The sequence below is a fragment of the Schistocerca gregaria genome, chromosome 3 (assembly GCF_023897955.1).
Source record: "Schistocerca gregaria isolate iqSchGreg1 chromosome 3, iqSchGreg1.2, whole genome shotgun sequence".
NCBI lineage: Eukaryota > Metazoa > Arthropoda > Insecta > Orthoptera > Acrididae > Schistocerca > Schistocerca gregaria.
The window spans coordinates 20,134,504-20,154,534 of NC_064922.1; the positions used below are offsets into that span (position 1 = coordinate 20,134,504).

General features: G+C 49.1%; 9 non-coding genes across 9 annotated transcripts; all 9 read left to right on the forward strand.

Moving 5' to 3' along the window:
* Positions 1–2,306: 2,306 nt before the first annotated feature.
* Trnaa-agc (transfer RNA alanine (anticodon AGC)) lies at positions 2,307–2,383 on the forward strand. The gene has a single exon. It is a non-coding gene; the product is annotated as a tRNA-Ala (tRNA).
* A 2,839-nt stretch (positions 2,384–5,222) lies between these two features.
* Trnaa-agc (transfer RNA alanine (anticodon AGC)) lies at positions 5,223–5,296 on the forward strand. The gene has a single exon. It is a non-coding gene; the product is annotated as a tRNA-Ala (tRNA).
* Positions 5,297–6,680: 1,384 nt separating this feature from the next.
* Trnaa-agc (transfer RNA alanine (anticodon AGC)) lies at positions 6,681–6,756 on the forward strand. The gene has a single exon. It is a non-coding gene; the product is annotated as a tRNA-Ala (tRNA).
* A 1,386-nt stretch (positions 6,757–8,142) lies between these two features.
* Trnaa-agc (transfer RNA alanine (anticodon AGC)) lies at positions 8,143–8,216 on the forward strand. The gene has a single exon. It is a non-coding gene; the product is annotated as a tRNA-Ala (tRNA).
* A 1,385-nt stretch (positions 8,217–9,601) lies between these two features.
* Trnaa-agc (transfer RNA alanine (anticodon AGC)) lies at positions 9,602–9,675 on the forward strand. Its single transcript has one exon. It is a non-coding gene; the product is annotated as a tRNA-Ala (tRNA).
* A 1,383-nt stretch (positions 9,676–11,058) lies between these two features.
* Positions 11,059–11,134, forward strand: Trnaa-agc (transfer RNA alanine (anticodon AGC)). The gene has a single exon. It is a non-coding gene; the product is annotated as a tRNA-Ala (tRNA).
* A 1,395-nt stretch (positions 11,135–12,529) lies between these two features.
* Positions 12,530–12,606, forward strand: Trnaa-agc (transfer RNA alanine (anticodon AGC)). The gene has a single exon. It is a non-coding gene; the product is annotated as a tRNA-Ala (tRNA).
* A 1,384-nt stretch (positions 12,607–13,990) lies between these two features.
* Trnaa-agc (transfer RNA alanine (anticodon AGC)) lies at positions 13,991–14,066 on the forward strand. The gene has a single exon. It is a non-coding gene; the product is annotated as a tRNA-Ala (tRNA).
* Positions 14,067–19,785: 5,719 nt separating this feature from the next.
* On the forward strand, positions 19,786–19,861 carry Trnaa-agc (transfer RNA alanine (anticodon AGC)). Its single transcript has one exon. It is a non-coding gene; the product is annotated as a tRNA-Ala (tRNA).
* The last annotated feature ends 170 nt before the right edge of the window (positions 19,862–20,031 follow it).

Sequence of the window (20,031 nt, forward strand, 5' to 3'; positions counted from 1 at the left end):
AGAATTTTACGCAGTAGCAAAGAGCGAGGCACTGAGTTGGCATGAACAATGGAGAGCACAATGGGGCTCGAGATGTGCTTGTTACCTCAGGTGCTGTGTGATTGTCGACAAGGAGTGAAATGGACCGATTTGTGACCGCCCTTTCAATTTAAGACGTTCAAAACAGACGGAATTTGCATTCGTAATACCAGAGCATCGAAACTACTTGGAACTCTTGTGTATATGAACGTGTCCGCGCCTTTGTATTCTGGTACCTTCGCCGCTACAAACCAACCAACCATCGTGTCCGTGCACATCAGAGTCGCAAAGAATGGAGAATAGCCAGGCTTGGTCGTGTGTGTAGCTGTAGCTCAGTTGGCAGATCGTTCGCTTAGCGGGTGAACGGTCTCGGGTTCAAGCCCCGGCTCTTCCATGTTTTGTGGCAGTGCATGGTAAGTGTTGGTCGCGGCGAACATAAACGCACGCAAGAAGTTGCAAAACCACCGTCACAGACTGATATGATGTATACTGTCGTAAGGAGAGCAAGATGTAAGTGTGGGGACCGGCTATTATCGTGGTGTCATCGAGTGCAGCTCTGTCTTAGGTATCACGGCTTAACGTCATTGAAGTCTAGAGGTGGACAACACGTTCGTCTTACTCAGTGCGGTGTCTGAACTCTATTTTCGACGTTATGCGTGCCACTTTCATTGTGGCCAACTACGATTCGATACAGAATGCACGAAACCTGAGAGACACCCTCACTGATACATAGAGAGTAGTGTTTGTCTGCGGAATAATGGGAGTGCAAGGGTCTGTGACGTTGATATGACTGTATGTAGCACTACTAGTTATCCGGGGTGTTGGCGTAGCTCAGATGGTAGAGCGCTCGCTTAGCGTGCGAGAGGTACTGGGATCGATACCTAGCGCCTCCAGAATTTTTAACACACCTACATGCGCACCTTGCGATACAAGTGGAATAATTCCCAACCGGCAGAGGTGTGTAGGCAGATACAAGCGAACGATTAGCATCCACAATTGCGCCGATTTCACGTAAATCCCACTGCACGTTCCTATTCTTTGCGTGCAGTCGGCTGCTACTGGTGTTGCTGGTTGTGACTGCTGATAACAGATGCCGTAGCAATCAATTCATGGAGTGAGTTGTATGTTTTGCGATAGTCTGTCTCTGACAAGGAAGCACAGGTGATATAGGTGCGAACACAGGAAGCTTGCAGCCCCTCGCTGCCTGCAGACACAGAGCAGCCACACTAGAAGAGCGGCCTAAGCCGTAGGCGAAATGTGCTCATTCGCTTTGGCGCGACGTCGAACTATAAATAAGGCTGTCACTAGCGTGAGCGTTGCGTGAGCGTCGTGTAAAGTCGGAAAAGTCATCTGCTTGGGTGATTGCCAAGTTTGGGGAGCGTTTCGTAGTACAATCAGTGCAAAGCGGATGCGGAAACTTGTTGTGTCCCAGTGTTTTGCAGTTGGACGACAAGAGTTTGACACAGTAGCAAAGAGCGAGGCACTGAGTTGGCATGAACAATGGAGAGCACAATGGGGCTCGAGATGTGCTTGTTACCTCAGGTGCTGTGTGATTGTCGACAAGGAGTGAAATGGACCAATTTGTGACCGCCCTTTCAATTTAAGACGTTCAAAACAGACGGAATTTGCATTCGTAATACCAGAGCATCGAAACTACTTGGAACTCTTGTGTATATGAACGTGTCCGCGCCTTTGTATTCTGGTACCTTCGCCGCTACAAACCAACCAACCATCGTGTCCGTGCACATCAGAGTCGCAAAGAATGGAGAATAGCCAGGCTTGGTCGTGTGTGTAACTGTAGCTTAGTTGGCAGATCGTTCTCTTAGCGTGTGAACGGTCTCGGGTTCAAGACCCGGCTCCTCCATGTTTTGTAGTCAGTGCATGGTAAGTGTTGGTCGCGGCGAACATAAACGCACGCAAGAAGTTGCAAAACCACCGTCACAGACTGATATGATGTATACTGTCGTAAGGAGAGCAAGATGTAAGTGTGGGGACCGGCTGTTATCGTGGTGTCATCGAGTGCAGATCTGTCTTAGGTATCACGGCTTAACGTCATTGAAGTCTAGAGGTGGACAACACGTTCGTCTTACTCAGTGCGGTGTCTGAACTCTATTTTCGACGTTATGCGTGCCACTTTCATTGTGGCCAACTACGATTCGATACAGAATGCACGGAACCTGAAAGACACCCTCACTGATACATAGAGAGTAGTGTTTGTCTGCGGAATAATGGGAGTGCAAGGGTCTGTGACGTTGATATGACTGTATGTAGCACTACTAGTTATCGGGGGGGTTGGGCGTAGCTCAGATGGTAGAGCGCTCGCTTAGCGTGCGAGAGGTACTGGGATCAATACCCAGCGCCTCCAGAATTTTTAACACACCTACATGCGCACCTTGCCATGCAAGTGGAATAATTCCCAACCGGCAGAGGTGTGTAGGCAGATACAAGAGAACGATTAGCATCCACAATTGCGCCGATTTCACGTAAATCCCACTGCACGTTCCCATTCTTTGCGTGCAGTCGGCTGCTACTGGTGTTGCTGGTTGTGACTGCTGATAACAGATGCCGTAGCAATCAATTCATGGAGTGAGTTGTATGTTTTGCGATAGTCTGTCTCTGACAAGGAAGCACAGGTGATATAGGTGCGAACACAGGAAGCTTGCAGCCCCTCGCTGCCTGCAGACACAGAGCAGCCACACTAGAAGAGCGACCTAAGCCGTAGGCGAAATGTGCTCATTCGCTTTGGCGCGACGTCGAACTATAAATAAGGCTCTCACTAGCGTGAGCGTCGTGTAAAGTCGGAAAAGTCATCTGCATGGGTGATTGCCAAGTTTGGGGAGCGTTTCGTAGTACGATCAGTGCAAAGGGGACGCGGAAACTTGTTGTGTCCCAGTGTTTTGCAGTTGGACGACAAGAGTTTGACACAGTAGCAAAGAGCGAGGCACTGAGTTGGCATGAACAATGGAGAGCACAATGGGGCTCGAGATGTGCTTGTTACCTCAGGTGCTGTGTGATTGTCGACAAGGAGTGAAATGGACCAATTTGTGACCGCCCTTTCAATTTAAGACGTTCAAAACAGACGGAATTTGCATTCGTAATACCAGAGCATCGAAACTACTTGGAACTCTTGTGTATATGAACGTGTCCGCGCCTTTGTATTCTGGTACCTTCGCCGCTACAAACCAACCAACCATCGTGTCCGTGCACATCAGAGTCGCAAAGAATGGAGAATAGCCAGGCTTGGTCGTGTGTGTAACTGTAGCTCAGTTGGCAGATCGTTCTCTTAGCGTGTGAACGGTCTCGGGTTCAAGCTCCGGCTCCTCCATGTTTTGTAGTCAGTGCATGGTAAGTGTTGGTCGCGGCGAACATAAACGCACGCAAGAAGTTGCAAAACCACCGTCACAGACTGATATGATGTATACTGTCGTAAGGAGAGCAAGATGTAAGTGTGGGGACCGGCTGTTATCGTGGTGTCATCGAGTGCAGATCTGTCTTAGGTATCACGGCTTAACGTCATTGAAGTCTAGAGGTGGACAACACGTTCGTCTTACTCAGTGCGGTGTCTGAACTCTATTTTCGACGTTATGCGTGCCACTTTCATTGTGGCCAACTACGATTCGATACAGAATGCACGGAACCTGAAAGACACCCTCACTGATACATAGAGAGTAGTGTTTGTCTGCGGAATAATGGGAGTGCAAGGGTCTGTGACGTTGATATGACTGTATGTAGCACTACTAGTTATCGGGGGGGTTGGGCGTAGCTCAGATGGTAGCTTAGCGTGCGAGAGGTACTGGGATCAATACCCAGCGCCTCCAGAATTTTTAACACACCTACATGCGCACCTTGCCATGCAAGTGGAATAATTCCCAACCGGCAGAGGTGTGTAGGCAGATACAAGAGAACGATTAGCATCCACAATTGCGCCGATTTCACGTAAATCCCACTGCACGTTCCCATTCTTTGCGTGCAGTCGGCTGCTACTGGTGTTGCTGGTTGTGACTGCTGATAACAGATGCCGTAGCAATCAATTCATGGAGTGAGTTGTATGTTTTGCGATAGTCTGTCTCTGACAAGGAAGCACAGGTGATATAGGTGCGAACACAGGAAGCTTGCAGCCCCTCGCTGCCTGCAGACACAGAGCAGCCACACTAGAAGAGCGACCTAAGCCGTAGGCGAAATGTGCTCATTCGCTTTGGCGCGACGTCGAACTATAAATAAGGCTCTCACTAGCGTGAGCGTCGTGTAAAGTCGGAAAAGTCATCTGCATGGGTGATTGCCAAGTTTGGGGAGCGTTTCGTAGTACGATCAGTGCAAAGGGGACGCGGAAACTTGTTGTGTCCCAGTGTTTTGCAGTTGGACGACAAGAGTTTGACACAGTAGCAAAGAGCGAGGCACTGAGTTGGCATGAACAATGGAGAGCACAATGGGGCTCGAGATGTGCTTGTTACCTCAGGTGCTGTGTGATTGTCGACAAGGAGTGAAATGGACCAATTTGTGACCGCCCTTTCAATTTAAGACGTTCAAAACAGACGGAATTTGCATTCGTAATACCAGAGCATCGAAACTACTTGGAACTCTTGTGTATATGAACGTGTCCGCGCCTTTGTATTCTGGTACCTTCGCCGCTACAAACCAACCAACCATCGTGTCCGTGCACATCAGAGTCGCAAAGAATGGAGAATAGCCAGGCTTGGTCGTGTGTGTAACTGTAGCTCAGTTGGCAGATCGTTCTCTTAGCGTGTGAACGGTCTCGGGTTCAAGCCCCGGCTCCTCCATGTTTTGTAGTCAGTGCATGGTAAGTGTTGGTCGCGGCGAACATAAACGCACGCAAGAAGTTGCAAAACCACCGTCACAGACTGATATGATGTATACTGTCGTAAGGAGAGCAAGATGTAAGTGTGGGGACCGGCTGTTATCGTGGTGTCATCGAGTGCAGATCTGTCTTAGGTATCACGGCTTAACGTCATTGAAGTCTAGAGGTGGACAACACGTTCGTCTTACTCAGTGCGGTGTCTGAACTCTATTTTCGACGTTATGCGTGCCACTTTCATTGTGGCCAACTACGATTCGATACAGAATGCACGAAACCTGAAAGACACCCTCACTGATACATAGAGAGTAGTGTTTGTCTGCGGAATAATGGGAGTGCAAGGGTCTGTGACGTTGATATGACTGTATGTAGCACTACTAGTTATCGGAGGGGTGGGCGTAGCTCAGATGGTAGAGCGCTCGCTTAGCGTGCGAGAGGTACTGGGATCGATACCCAGCGCCTCCAGAATTTTTAACACACCTACATGCGCACCTTGCCATGCAAGTGGAATAATTCCCAACCGGCAGAGGTGTGTAGGCAGATACAAGAGAACGATTAGCATCCACAATTGCGCCGATTTCACGTAAATCCCACTGCACGTTCCCATTCTTTGCGACCAGTCGGCTGCTACTGGTGTTGCTGGTTGTGACTGCTGATAACAGATGCCGTAGCAATCAATTCATGGAGTGAGTTGTATGTTTTGCGATAGTCTGTCTCTGACAAGGAAGCACAGGTGATATAGGTGCGAACACAGGAAGCTTGCAGCCCCTCGCTGCCTGCAGACACAGAGCAGCCACACTAGAAGAGCGGCCTAAGCCGTAGGCGAAATGTGCCCATTCGCTTTGGCGCGACGTCGAACTATAAATAAGGCTGTCACTAGCGTGAGCGTCGTATAAAGTCGGAAAAGTCATCTGCATGGGTGATTGCCAAGTTTGGGGAGCGTTTCGTAGTACGATCAGTGCAAAGGGGACGCGGAAACTTGTTGTGTCCCAGTGTTTTGCAGTTGGACGACAAGAGTAATACACAGTAGCAAAGAGCGAGGCACTGAGTTGGCATGAACAATGGAGAGCACAATGGGGCTCGAGATGTGCTTGTTACCTCAGGTGCTGTGTGATTGTCGACAAGGAGTGAAATGGACCAATTTGTGACCGCCCTTTCAATTTAAGACGTTCAAAACAGACGGAATTTGCATTCGTAATACCAGAGCATCGAAACTACTTGGAACTCTTGTGTATATGAACGTGTCCGCGCCTTTGTATTCTGGTACCTTCGCCGCTACAAACCAACCAACCATCGTGTCCGTGCACATCAGAGTCGCAAAGAATGGAGAATAGCCAGGCTTGGTCGTGTGTGTAACTGTAGCTCAGTTGGCAGATCGTTCTCTTAGCGTGTGAACGGTCTCGGGTTCAAGCCCCGGCTCCTCCATGTTTTGTAGTCAGTGCATGGTAAGAGTTGGTCGCGGCGAACATAAACGCACGCAAGAAGTTGCAAAACCACCGTCACAGACTGATATGATGTATACTGTCGTAAGGAGAGCAAGATGTAAGTGTGGGGACCGGCTGTTATCGTGGTGTCATCGAGTGCAGATCTGTCTTAGGTATCACGGCTTAACGTCATTGAAGTCTAGAGGTGGACAACACGTTCGTCTTACTCAGTGCGGTGTCTGAACTCTATTTTCGACGTTATGCGTGCCACTTTCATTGTGGCCAACTACGATTCGATACAGAATGCACGAAACCTGAGAGACACCCTCACTGATACATAGAGAGTAGTGTTTGTCTGCGGAATAATGGGAGTGCAAGGGTCTGTGACGTTGATATGACTGTATGTAGCACTACTAGTTATCCGGGGGGTTGGCGTAGCTCAGATGGTAGAGCGCTCGCTTAGCATGCGAGAGGTACTGGGATCGATACCCAGCGCCTCCAGAATTTTTAACACACCTACATGCGCACCTTGCGATACAAGTGGAATAATTCCCAACCGGCAGAGGTGTGTAGGCAGATACAAGAGAACGATTAGCATCCACAATTGCGCCGATTTCACGTAAATCCCACTGCACGTTCCCATTCTTTGCGTGCAGTCGGCTGCTACTGGTGTTGCTGGTTGTGACTGCTGATAACAGATGCCGTAGCAATCAATTCATGGAGTGAGTTGTATGTTTTGCGATAGTCTGTCTCTGACAAGGAAGCACAGGTGATATAGGTGCGAACACAGGAAGCTTGCAGCCCCTCGCTGCCTGCAGACACAGAGCAGCCACACTAGAAGAGCGACCTAAGCCGTAGGCGAAATGTGCTCATTCGCTTTGGCGCGACGTCGAACTATAAATAAGGCTGTCACTAGCGTGAGCGTCGTGTAAAGTCGGAAAAGTCATCTGCATGGGTGATTGCCAAGTTTGGGGAGCGTTTCGTAGTACGATCAGTGCAAAGGGGACGCGGAAACTTGTTGTGTCCCAGTGTTTTGCAGTTGGACGACAAGAGTTTGACACAGTAGCAAAGAGCGAGGCACTGAGTTGGCATGAACAATGGAGAGCACAATGGGGCTCGAGATGTGCTTGTTACCTCAGGTGCTGTGTGATTGTCGACAAGGAGTGAAATGGACCAATTTGTGACCGCCCTTTCAATTTAAGACGTTCAAAACAGACGGAATTTGCATTCGTAATACCAGAGCATCGAAACTACTTGGAACTCTTGTGTATATGAACGTGTCCGCGCCTTTGTATTCTGGTACCTTCGCCGCTACAAACCAACCAACCATCGTGTCCGTGCACATCAGAGTCGCAAAGAATGGAGAATAGCCAGGCTTGGTCGTGTGTGTAACTGTAGCTCAGTTGGCAGATCGTTCTCTTAGCGTGTGAACGGTCTCGGGTTCAAGCCCCGGCTCCTCCATGTTTTGTAGTCAGTGCATGGTAAGTGTTGGTCGCGGCGAACATAAACGCACGCAAGAAGTTGCAAAACCACCGTCACAGACTGATATGATGTATACTGTCGTAAGGAGAGCAAGATGTAAGTGTGGGGACCGGCTGTTATCGTGGTGTCATCGAGTGCAGATCTGTCTTAGGTATCACGGCTTAACGTCATTGAAGTCTAGAGGTGGACAACACGTTCGTCTTACTCAGTGCGGTGTCTGAACTCTATTTTCGACGTTATGCGTGCCACTTTCATTGTGGCCAACTACGATTCGATACAGAATGCACGAAACCTGAAAGACACCCTCACTGATACATAGAGAGTAGTGTTTGTCTGCGGAATAATGGGAGTGCAAGGGTCTGTGACGTTGATATGACTGTATGTAGCACTACTAGTTATCGGAGGGGTGGGCGTAGCTCAGATGGTAGAGCGCTCGCTTAGCGTGCGAGAGGTACTGGGATCGATACCCAGCGCCTCCAGAATTTTTAACACACCTACATGCGCACCTTGCCATGCAAGTGGAATAATTCCCAACCGGCAGAGGTGTGTAGGCAGATACAAGAGAACGATTAGCATCCACAATTGCGCCGATTTCACGTAAATCCCACTGCACGTTCCCATTCTTTGCGACCAGTCGGCTGCTACTGGTGTTGCTGGTTGTGACTGCTGATAACAGATGCCGTAGCAATCAATTCATGGAGTGAGTTGTATGTTTTGCGATAGTCTGTCTCTGACAAGGAAGCACAGGTGATATAGGTGCGAACACAGGAAGCTTGCAGCCCCTCGCTGCCTGCAGACACAGAGCAGCCACACTAGAAGAGCGGCCTAAGCCGTAGGCGAAATGTGCCCATTCGCTTTGGCGCGACGTCGAACTATAAATAAGGCTGTCACTAGCGTGAGCGTCGTGTAAAGTCGGAAAAGTCATCTGCATGGGTGATTGCCATTTTGGGGAGCGTTTCGTAGTACGATCAGTGCAAAGGGGACGCGGAAACTTGTTGTGTCCCAGTGTTTTGCAGTTGGACGACAAGAGTAATACACAGTAGCAAAGAGCGAGGCACTGAGTTGGCATGAACAATGGAGAGCACAATGGGGCTCGAGATGTGCTTGTTACCTCAGGTGCTGTGTGATTGTGGACAAGGAGTGAAATGGACCAATTTGTGACCGCCCTTTCAATTTAAGACGTTCAAAACAGACGGAATTTGCATTCGTAATACCAGAGCATCGAAACTACTTGGTACTCTTGTGTATATGAACGTGTCCGCGCCTTTGTATTCTGGTACCTTCGCCGCTACAAACCAACCAACCATCGTGTCCGTGCACATCAGAGTCGCAAAGAATGGAGAATAGCCAGGCTTGGTCGTGTGTGTAACTGTAGCTCAGTTGGCAGATCGTTCTCTTAGCGTGTGAACGGTCTCGGGTTCAAGCCCCGGCTCCTCCATGTTTTGTAGTCAGTGCATGGTAAGTGTTGGTCGCGGCGAACATAAACGCACGCAAGAAGTTGCAAAACCACCGTCACAGACTGATATGATGTATACTGTCGTAAGGAGAGCAAGATGTAAGTGTGGGGACCGGCTGTTATCGTGGTGTCATCGAGTGCAGATCTGTCTTAGGTATCACGGCTTAACGTCATTGAAGTCTAGAGGTGGACAACACGTTCGTCTTACTCAGTGCGGTGTCTGAACTCTATTTTCGACGTTATGCGTGCCACTTTCATTGTGGCCAACTACGATTCGATACAGAATGCACGAAACCTGAAAGACACCCTCACTGATACATAGAGAGTAGTGTTTGTCTGCGGAATAATGGGAGTGCAAGGGTCTGTGACGTTGATATGACTGTATGTAGCACTACTAGTTATCGGAGGGGTGGGCGTAGCTCAGATGGTAGAGCGCTCGCTTAGCGTGCGAGAGGTACTGGGATCGATACCCAGCGCCTCCAGAATTTTTAACACACCTACATGCGCACCTTGCCATGCAAGTGGAATAATTCCCAACCGGCAGAGGTGTGTAGGCAGATACAAGAGAACGATTAGCATCCACAATTGCGCCGATTTCACGTAAATCCCACTGCACGTTCCCATTCTTTGCGACCAGTCGGCTGCTACTGGTGTTGCTGGTTGTGACTGCTGATAACAGATGCCGTAGCAATCAATTCATGGAGTGAGTTGTATGTTTTGCGATAGTCTGTCTCTGACAAGGAAGCACAGGTGATATAGGTGCGAACACAGGAAGCTTGCAGCCCCTCGCTGCCTGCAGACACAGAGCAGCCACACTAGAAGAGCGGCCTAAGCCGTAGGCGAAATGTGCCCATTCGATTTGGCGCGACGTCGAACTATAAATAAGGCTGTCACTAGCGTGAGCGTCGTGTAAAGTCGGAAAAGTCATCTGCATGGGTGATTGCCATTTTGGGGAGCGTTTCGTAGTACGATCAGTGCAAAGGGGACGCGGAAACTTGTTGTGTCCCAGTGTTTTGCAGTTGGACGACAAGAGTAATACACAGTAGCAAAGAGCGAGGCACTGAGTTGGCATGAACAATGGAGAGCACAATGGGGCTCGAGATGTGCTTGTTACCTCAGGTGCTGTGTGATTGTGGACAAGGAGTGAAATGGACCAATTTGTGACCGCCCTTTCAATTTAAGACGTTCAAAACAGACGGAATTTGCATTCGTAATACCAGAGCATCGAAACTACTTGGTACTCTTGTGTATATGAACGTGTCCGCGCCTTTGTATTCTGGTACCTTCGCCGCTACAAACCAACCAACCATCGTGTCCGTGCACATCAGAGTCGCAAAGAATGGAGAATAGCCAGGCTTGGTCGTGTGTGTAACTGTAGCTCAGTTGGCAGATCGTTCTCTTAGCGTGTGAACGGTCTCGGGTTCAAGCCCCGGCTCCTCCATGTTTTGTAGTCAGTGCATGGTAAGTGTTGGTCGCGGCGAACATAAACGCACGCAAGAAGTTGCAAAACCACCGTCACAGACTGATATGATGTATACTGTCGTAAGGAGAGCAAGATGTAAGTGTGGGGACCGGCTGTTATCGTGGTGTCATCGAGTGCAGATCTGTCTTAGGTATCACGGCTTAACGTCATTGAAGTCTAGAGGTGGACAACACGTTCGTCTTACTCAGTGCGGTGTCTGAACTCTATTTTCGACGTTATGCGTGCCACTTTCATTGTGGCCAACTACGATTCGATACAGAATGCACGAAACCTGAGAGACACCCTCACTGATACATAGAGAGTAGTGTTTGTCTGCGGAATAATGGGAGTGCAAGGGTCTGTGACGTTGATATGACTGTATGTAGCACTACTAGTTATCCGGGGGGTTGGCGTAGCTCAGATGGTAGAGCGCTCGCTTAGCGTGCGAGAGGTACTGGGATCGATACCCAGCGCCTCCAGAATTTTTAACACACCTACATGCGCACCTTGCGATACAAGTGGAATAATTCCCAACCGGCAGAGGTGTGTAGGCAGATACAAGCGAACGATTAGCATCCACAATTGCGCCGATTTCACGTAAATCCCACTGCACGTTCCTATTCTTTGCGTGCAGTCGGCTGCTACTGGTGTTGCTGGTTGTGACTGCTGATAACAGATGCCGTAGCAATCAATTCATGGAGTGAGTTGTATGTTTTGCGATAGTCTGTCTCTGACAAGGAAGCACAGGTGATATAGGTGCGAACACAGGAAGCTTGCAGCCCCTCGCTGCCTGCAGACACAGAGCAGCCACACTAGAAGAGCGGCCTAAGCCGTAGGCGAAATGTGCTCATTCGCTTTGGCGCGACGTCGAACTATAAATAAGGCTGTCACTAGCGTGAGCGTTGCGTGAGCGTCGTGTAAAGTCGGAAAAGTCATCTGCTTGGGTGATTGCCAAGTTTGGGGAGCGTTTCGTAGTACGATCAGTGCAAAGGGGACGCGGAAACTTATTGTGTCCAAGTGTTTTGCAGTTGGACGACAAGAATTTTACGCAGTAGCAAAGAGCGAGGCACTGAGTTGGCATGAACAATGGAGAGCACAATGGGGCTCGAGATGTGCTTGTTACCTCAGGTGCTGTGTGATTGTCGACAAGGAGTGAAATGGACCAATTTGTGACCGCCCTTTCAATTTAAGACGTTCAAAACAGACGGAATTTGCATTCGTAATACCAGAGCATCGAAACTACTTGGAACTCTTGTGTATATGAACGTGTCCGCGCCTTTGTATTCTGGTACCTTCGCCGCTACAAACCAACCAACCATCGTGTCCGTGCACATCAGAGTCGCAAAGAATGGAGAATAGCCAGGCTTGGTCGTGTGTGTAACTGTAGCTTAGTTGGCAGATCGTTCTCTTAGCGTGTGAACGGTCTCGGGTTCAAGACCCGGCTCCTCCATGTTTTGTAGTCAGTGCATGGTAAGTGTTGGTCGCGGCGAACATAAACGCACGCAAGAAGTTGCAAAACCACCGTCACAGACTGATATGATGTATACTGTCGTAAGGAGAGCAAGATGTAAGTGTGGGGACCGGCTGTTATCGTGGTGTCATCGAGTGCAGATCTGTCTTAGGTATCACGGCTTAACGTCATTGAAGTCTAGAGGTGGACAACACGTTCGTCTTACTCAGTGCGGTGTCTGAACTCTATTTTCGACGTTATGCGTGCCACTTTCATTGTGGCCAACTACGATTCGATACAGAATGCACGGAACCTGAAAGACACCCTCACTGATACATAGAGAGTAGTGTTTGTCTGCGGAATAATGGGAGTTCAAGGGTCTGTGACGTTGATATGACTGTATGTAGCACTACTAGTTATCGGGGGGGTTGGGCGTAGCTCAGATGGTAGAGCGCTCGCTTAGCGTGCGAGAGGTACTGGGATCGATACCCAGCGCCTCCAGAATTTTTAACACACCTACATGCGCACCTTGCCATGCAAGTGGAATAATTCCCAACCGGCAGAGGTGTGTAGGCAGATACAAGAGAACGATTAGCATCCACAATTGCGCCGATTTCACGTAAATCCTACTGCACGTTCCCATTCTTTGCGTGCAGTCGGCTGCTACTGGTGTTGCTGGTTGTGACTGCTGATAACAGATGCCGTAGCAATCAATTCATGGAGTGAGTTGTATGTTTTGCGATAGTCTGTCTCTGACAAGGAAGCACAGGTGATATAGGTGCGAACACAGGAAGCTTGCAGCCCCTCGCTGCCTGCAGACACAGAGCAGCCACACTAGAAGAGCGACCTAAGCCGTAGGCGAAATGTGCTCATTCGCTTTGGCGCGACGTCGAACTATAAATAAGGCTGTCACTAGCGTGAGCGTCGTGAAAAGTCGGAAAAGTCATCTGCATGGGTGATTGCCAAGTTTGGGGAGCGTTTCGTAGTACGATCAGTGCAAAGGGGACGCGGAAACTTGTTGTGTCCCAGTGTTTTGCAGTTGGACGACAAGAGTAATACACAGTAGCAAAGAGCGAGGCACTGAGTTGGCATGAACAATGGAGAGCACAATGGGGCTCGAGATGTGCTTGTTACCTCAGGTGCTGTGTGATTGTCGACAAGGAGTGAAATGGACCAATTTGTGACCGCCCTTTCAATTTAAGACGTTCAAAACAGACGGAATTTGCATTCGTAATACCAGAGCATCGAAACTACTTGGAACTCTTGTGTATATGAACGTGTCCGCGCCTTTGTATTCTGGTACCTTCGCCGCTACAAACCAACCAACCATCGTGTCCGTGCACATCAGAGTCGCAAAGAATGGAGAATAGCCAGGCTTGGTCGTGTGTGTAACTGTAGCTCAGTTGGCAGATCGTTCTCTTAGCGTGTGAACGGTCTCGGGTTCAAGCCCCGGCTCCTCCATGTTTTGTAGTCAGTGCATGGTAAGTGTTGGTCGCGGCGAACATAAACGCACGCAAGAAGTTGCAAAACCACCGTCACAGACTGATATGATGTATACTGTCGTAAGGAGAGCAAGATGTAAGTGTGGGGACCGGCTGTTATCGTGGTGTCATCGAGTGCAGATCTGTCTTAGGTATCACGGCTTAACGTCATTGAAGTCTAGAGGTGGACAACACGTTCGTCTTAATTAGTGCGGTGTCTGAACTCTATTTTCGACGTTATGCGTGCCACTTTCATTGTGGCCAACTACGATTCGATACAGAATGCACGAAACCTGAGAGACACCCTCACTGATACATAGAGAGTAGTGTTTGTCTGCGGAATAATGGGAGTGCAAGGGTCTGTGACGTTGATATGACTGTATGTAGCACTACTAGTTATCCGGGGGGTTGGCGTAGCTCAGATGGTAGAGCGCTCGCTTAGCGTGCGAGAGGTACTGGGATCGATACCCAGCGCCTCCAGAATTTTCAACACACCTACATGCGCACCTTACGATACAAGTGGAATAATTCCCAACCGGCAGAGGTGTGTAGGCAGATACAAGCGAACGATTAGCATCCACAATTGCGCCGATTTCACGTAAATCCCACTGCACGTTCCTATTCTTTGCGTGCAGTCGGCTGCTACTGGTGTTGCTGGTTGTGACTGCTGATAACAGATGCCGTAGCAATCAATTCATGGAGTGAGTTGTATGTTTTGCGATAGTCTGTCTCTGACAAGGAAGCACAGGTGATATAGGTGCGAACACAGGAAGCTTGCAGCCCCTCGCTGCCTGCAGACACAGAGCAGCCACACTAGAAGAGCGGCCTAAGCCGTAGGCGAAATGTGCTCATTCGCTTTGGCGCGACGTCGAACTATAAATAAGGCTGTCACTAGCGTGAGCGTTGCGTGAGCGTCGTGTAAAGTCGGAAAAGTCATCTGCTTGGGTGATTGCCAAGTTTGGGGAGCGTTTCGTAGTACGATCAGTGCAAAGGGGACGCGGAAACTTATTGTGTCCAAGTGTTTTGCAGTTGGACGACAAGAATTTTACGCAGTAGCAAAGAGCGAGGCACTGAGTTGGCATGAACAATGGAGAGCACAATGGGGCTCGAGATGTGCTTGTTACCTCAGGTGCTGTGTGATTGTGGACAAGGAGTGAAATGGACCAATTTGTGACCGCCCTTTCAATTTAAGACGTTCAAAACAGACGGAATTTGCATTCGTAATACCAGAGCATCGAAACTACTTGGAACTCTTGTGTATATGAACGTGTCCGCGCCTTTGTATTCTGGTACCTTCGCCGCTACAAACCAACCAACCATCGTGTCCGTGCACATCAGAGTCGCAAAGAATGGAGAATAGCCAGGCTTGGTCGTGTGTGTAGCTGTAGCTCAGTTGGCAGAACGTTCGCTTTAGCGTGTGAACGGTCTCGGGTTCAATCCCCGGCTCCTCCATGTTTTGTGGCAGTGCATGGTAAGTGTTGGTAGCGGCGAACATAAACGCACGCAAGAAGTTGCAAAACCAGCGTCACAGACTGATATGATGTATACTGTCATAAGGAGAGCAAGATGTAAGTGTGGGGACCGGCTGTTATCGTGGTGTCATCGAGTGCAGATCTGTCTTAGGTATCACGGCTTAACGTCATTGAAGTCTAGAGGTGGACAACACGTTCGTCTTACACAGAGCGGTGTCTGAACTCTATTTTCGACGTTATGCGTGCCACTTTCATTTTGGCCAACTACGATTCGATACAGAATGCACGAAACCTGAAAGACACCCTCACTGATACATAGAGAGTAGTGTTTGTCTGCGGAATAATGGGAGTGCAAGGGTCTGTGACGTTGATATGACTGTATGTAGCACTACTAGTTATCGGGGGGGTTGGCGTAGCTCAGATGGTGCGAGAGGTACTGGGATCGATACCCAGCGCCTCCAGAATTTTTAACACACCTACATGCGCACCTTGCGATACAAGTGGAATAATTCCCAACCGGCAGAGGTGTGTGGGCAAATACAAGCGAACGATTAGCATCCACAATTGCGCCGATTTCACGTAAATCCCACTGCACCTTAATATTCTTTGCGTGCAGTCAGCTGCTACTGGTGTTGCTGGTTGTGACTGCTGATAACAGATGCCGTAGCAATCAATTCATGGAGTGAGTTGTATGTTTTGCGATAGTCTGTCTCTGACAAGGAAGCACAGGTGATACAGGTGCGAACACAGGAAGCTTGCAGCCCCTCGCTGCCTGCAGACACAGAGCAGCCACACTAGAAGAGCGGCCTAAGCCGTAGGCGAAATGTGCTCATTCGCTTTGGCGCGACGTCGAACTATAAATAAGGCTGTCACTAGCGTGAGCGTCGTGTTAAGTCGGAAAAGTCATCTGCTTGGGTGATTGCCAAGTTTGGGGAGCGTTTCGTAGTACGATCAGTGCAAAGGGGACGCGGAAACTTATTGTGTCCAAGTGTTTTGCAGTTGGACGACAAGAATTTTACGCAGTAGCAAAGAGCGAGGCACTGAGTTGGCATGAACAATGGAGAGCACAATGGGGCTCGAGATGTGCTTGTTACCTCAGGTGCTGTGTGATTGTCGACAAGGAGTGAAATGGACCAATTTGTGACCGCCCTTTCAATTTAAGACGTTCAAAACAGACGGAATTTGCATTCGTAATACCAGAGCATCGAAACTACTTGGAACTCTTGTGTATATGAACGTGTCCGCGCCTTTGTATTCTGGTACCTTCGCCGCTACAAACCAACCAACCATCGTGTCCGTGCACATCAGAGTCGCAAAGAATGGAGAATAGCCAGGCTTGGTCGTGTGTGTAACTGTAGCTTAGTTGGCAGATCGTTCTCTTAGCGTGTGAACGGTCTCGGGTTCAATCCCCGGCTCCTCCATGTTTTGTGGCAGTGCATGGTAAGTGTTGGTAGCGGCGAACATAAACGCACGCAAGAAGTTGCAAAACCAGCGTCACAGACTGATATGATGTATACTGTCATAAGGAGAGCAAGATGTAAGTGTGGGGACCGGCTGTTATCGTGGTGTCATCGAGTGCAGATCTGTCTTAGGTATCACGGCTTAACGTCATTGAAGTCTAGAGGTGGACAACACGTTCGTCTTACACAGAGCGGTGTCTGAACTCTATTTTCGACGTTATGCGTGCCACTTTCATTTTGGCCAACTACGATTCGATACAGAATGCACGAAACCTGAAAGACACCCTCACTGATACATAGAGAGTAGTGTTTGTCTGCGGAATAATGGGAGTGCAAGGGTCTGTGACGTTGATATGACTGTATGTAGCACTACTAGTTATCGGGGGGGTTGGCGTAGCTCAGATGGTGCGAGAGGTACTGGGATCGATACCCAGCGCCTCCAGAATTTTTAACACACCTACATGCGCACCTTGCGATACAAGTGGAATAATTCCCAACCGGCAGAGGTGTGTGGGCAAATACAAGCGAACGATTAGCATCCACAATTGCGCCGATTTCACGTAAATCCCACTGCACCTTAATATTCTTTGCGTGCAGTCGGCTGCTACTGGTGTTGCTGGTTGTGACTGCTGATAACAGATGCCGTAGCAATCAATTCATGGAGTGAGTTGTATGTTTTGCGATAGTCTGTCTCTGACAAGGAAGCACAGGTGATACAGGTGCGAACACAGGAAGCTTGCAGCCCCTCGCTGCCTGCAGACACAGAGCAGCCACACTAGAAGAGCGGCCTAAGCCGTAGGCGAAATGTGCTCATTCGCTTTGGCGCGACGTCGAACTATAAATAAGGCTGTCACTAGCGTGAGCGTCGTGTTAAGTCGGAAAAGTCATCTGCTTGGGTGATTGCCAAGTTTGGGAAGCGTTTCGTAGTACGATCAGTGCAAAGGGGACGCGGAAACTTATTGTGTCCAAGTGTTTTGCAGTTGGACGACAAGAATTTTACGCAGTAGCAAAGAGCGAGGCACTGAGTTGGCATGAACAATCGGGAGCACAATGGGGCTCGAGATGTGCTTGTTACCTCAGGTGCTGTGTGATTGTCGACAAGGAGTGAAATGGACCAATTTGCGACCGCCCTTTCAATTTAAGACGTTCAAAACAGACGGAATTTGCATTCGTAATACCAGAGCATCGAAACTACTTGGAACTCTTGTGTATATGAACGTGTCCGCGCCTTTGTATTCTGGTACCTTCGCCGCTACAAACCAACCAACCATCGTGTCCGTGCACATCAGAGTCGCAAAGAATGGAGAATAGCCAGGCTTGGTCGTGTGTGTAACTGTAGCTTAGTTGGCAGATCGTTCTCTTAGCGTGTGAACGGTCTCGGGTTCAATCCCCGGCTCCTCCATGTTTTGTGGCAGTGCATGGTAAGTGTTGGTAGCGGCGAACATAAACGCACGCAAGAAGTTGCAAAACCAGCGTCACAGACTGATATGATGTATACTGTCATAAGGAGAGCAAGATGTAAGTGTGGGGACCGGCTGTTATCGTGGTGTCATCGAGTGCAGATCTGTCTTAGGTATCACGGCTTAACGTCATTGAAGTCTAGAGGTGGACAACACGTTCGTCTTACACAGAGCGGTGTCTGAACTCTATTTTCGACGTTATGCGTGCCACTTTCATTTTGGCCAACTACGATTCGATACAGAATGCACGAAACCTGAAAGACACCCTCACTGATACATAGAGAGTAGTGTTTGTCTGCGGAATAATGGGAGTGCAAGGGTCTGTGACGTTGATATGACTGTATGTAGCACTACTAGTTATCGGGGGGGTTGGCGTAGCTCAGATGGTGCGAGAGGTACTGGGATCGATACCCAGCGCCTCCAGAATTTTTAACACACCTACATGCGCACCTTGCGATACAAGTGGAATAATTCCCAACCGGCAGAGGTGTGTAGGCAAATACAAGCGAACGATTAGCATTCACAATTGCGCCGATTTCACGTAAATCCCACTGCACCTTAATATTCTTTGCGTGCAGTCGGCTGCTACTGGTGTTGCTGGTTGTGACTGCTGATAACAGATGCCGTAGCAATCAATTCATGGAGTGAGTTGTATGTTTTGCGATAGTCTGTCTCTGACAAGGAAGCACAGGTGATACAGGTGCGAACACAGGAAGCTTGCAGCCCCTCGCTGCCTGCAGACACAGAGCAGCCACACTAGAAGAGCGGCCTAAGCCGTAGGCGAAATGTGCTCATTCGCTTTGGCGCGACGTCGAACTATAAATAAGGCTGTCACTAGCGTGAGCGTCGTGTTAAGTCGGAAAAGTCATCTGCTTGGGTGATTGCCAAGTTTGGGGAGCGTTTCGTAGTACGATCAGTGCAAAGGGGACGCGGAAACTTATTGTGTCCAAGTGTTTTGCAGTTGGACGACAAGAATTTTACGCAGTAGCAAAGAGCGAGGCACTGAGTTGGCATGAACAATGGGGAGCACAATGGGGCTCGAGATGTGCTTGTTACCTCAGGTGCTGTGTGATTGTCGACAAGGAGTGAAATGGACCAATTTGTGACCGCCCTTTCAATTTAAGACGTTCAAAACAGACGGAATTTGCATTCGTAATACCAGAGCATCGAAACTACTTGGAACTCTTGTGTATATGAACGTGTCCGCGCCTTTGTATTCTGGTACCTTCGCCGCTACAAACCAACCAACCATCGTGTCCGTGCACATCAGAGTCGCAAAGAATGGAGAATAGCCAGGCTTGGTCGTGTGTGTAACTGTAGCTCAGTTGGCAGATCGTTCTCTTAGCGTGTGAACGGTCTCGGGTTCAAGCCCCGGCTCCTCCATGTTTTGTAGTCAGTGCATGGTAAGTGTTGGTCGCGGCGAACATAAACGCACGCAAGAAGTTGCAAAACCACCGTCACAGACTGATATGATGTATACTGTCGTAAGGAGAGCAAGATGTAAGTGTGGGGACCGGCTGTTATCGTGGTGTCATCGAGTGCAGATCTGTCTTAGGTATCACGGCTTAACGTCATTGAAGTCTAGAGGTGGACAACACGTTCGTCTTACTCAGTGCGGTGTCTGAACTCTATTTTCGACGTTATGCGTGCCACTTTCATTGTGGCCAACTACGATTCGATACAGAATGCACGAAACCTGAGAGACACCCTCACTGATACATAGAGAGTAGTGTTTGTCTGCGGAATAATGGGAGTGCAAGGGTCTGTGACGTTGATATGACTGTATGTAGCACTACTAGTTATCCGGGGGGTTGGCGTAGCTCAGATGGTAGAGCGCTCGCTTAGCGTGCGAGAGGTACTGGGATCGATACCCAGCGCCTCCAGAATTTTTAACACACCTACATGCGCACCTTGCGATACAAGTGGAATAATTCCCAACCGGCAGAGGTGTGTAGGCAGATACAAGCGAACGATTAGCATCCACAATTGCGCCGATTTCACGTAAATCCCACTGCACGTTCCTATTCTTTGCGTGCAGTCGGCTGCTACTGGT